A 907-nucleotide genomic window follows, 5' to 3' on the forward strand; every position below is an offset into this window, starting at 1 on the left:
GGGAAGAGACGAGGCCACGAGCGGTTTTGCCAGGTTGTTCAAGACTTCGGGTCAAGGTCAGGATGATCCAGTCTTATTCCCAGTCTCTTTGGCATACGGCAAAGTAAAATTCCGATTTCTTTAGAGTCAATATTAGCACAGGGCCCAGCTCCTGAATCTACTCCCCAAAATTTTGCTGGAAGATAGTTCTACAGCCATTTTAGCCCGTAACGTAGTACCTGAGCTGACTGTCAAACCCAAAAGTACCCAGACGGGAGACCGACGCATGTCAGGGACCCTCAGACCACCCCGAGACGCTCGGCGCTCTGGTGTTCTCCCACCTCCTCTCCCCTTCTCCGTTTAGCCCAACTCAGCAAAATTCGAGCAAACAATTGCATCCAAATACAACGGAAAGAGCCCCAAAAAGAAGCGCAGTAGTCGCCTCACGCTCCGCCTCAGCGGCGGGGGGGCTCCATCCCTGCCACAACCTGCTGCCGCATCCAGACGGGAGCAGGAGGGCTTCGCTCTTCGCAGCTTTCAACGGGACGCGGCGCGTTTTCTTCGCGGGACCGTAACCTCACCGTAAACGCTGGTCCGGTCCCCGTCACGTCCCGGCCACGCGTGAGGTTGGCTGCTAGTCCTCGTCTCCGACCTCGGGCCGATGCCGCGAAATCGCTTTTACCTTCGAACTTCGCTGCAGCAACAGGCTGGGGGGCGGCCGGCCGAGACTGCCCAGGGACACGCGGCCGGCCGGGCTCGCTTCAAGGGGTGCTCAGCAGGCTTCGAAGCCACCCCTCGCGACGTTCAAGGGGAGAGTCTTTCAGGAGCTGCCTCCTTTCGGACGAGCTCCTTTGTCGTCACCAGGCTTTGATCCTTCCTTTCCAGCTCCCTCTGTGACCACGGCCTGTTAAATAAGCTTTCTCCAATA

This window comes from Aptenodytes forsteri, unplaced genomic scaffold (assembly GCF_000699145.1).
Source record: "Aptenodytes forsteri isolate BGI_AS27 unplaced genomic scaffold, ASM69914v1 Scaffold310, whole genome shotgun sequence".
Classification (NCBI taxonomy): domain Eukaryota; kingdom Metazoa; phylum Chordata; class Aves; order Sphenisciformes; family Spheniscidae; genus Aptenodytes; species Aptenodytes forsteri.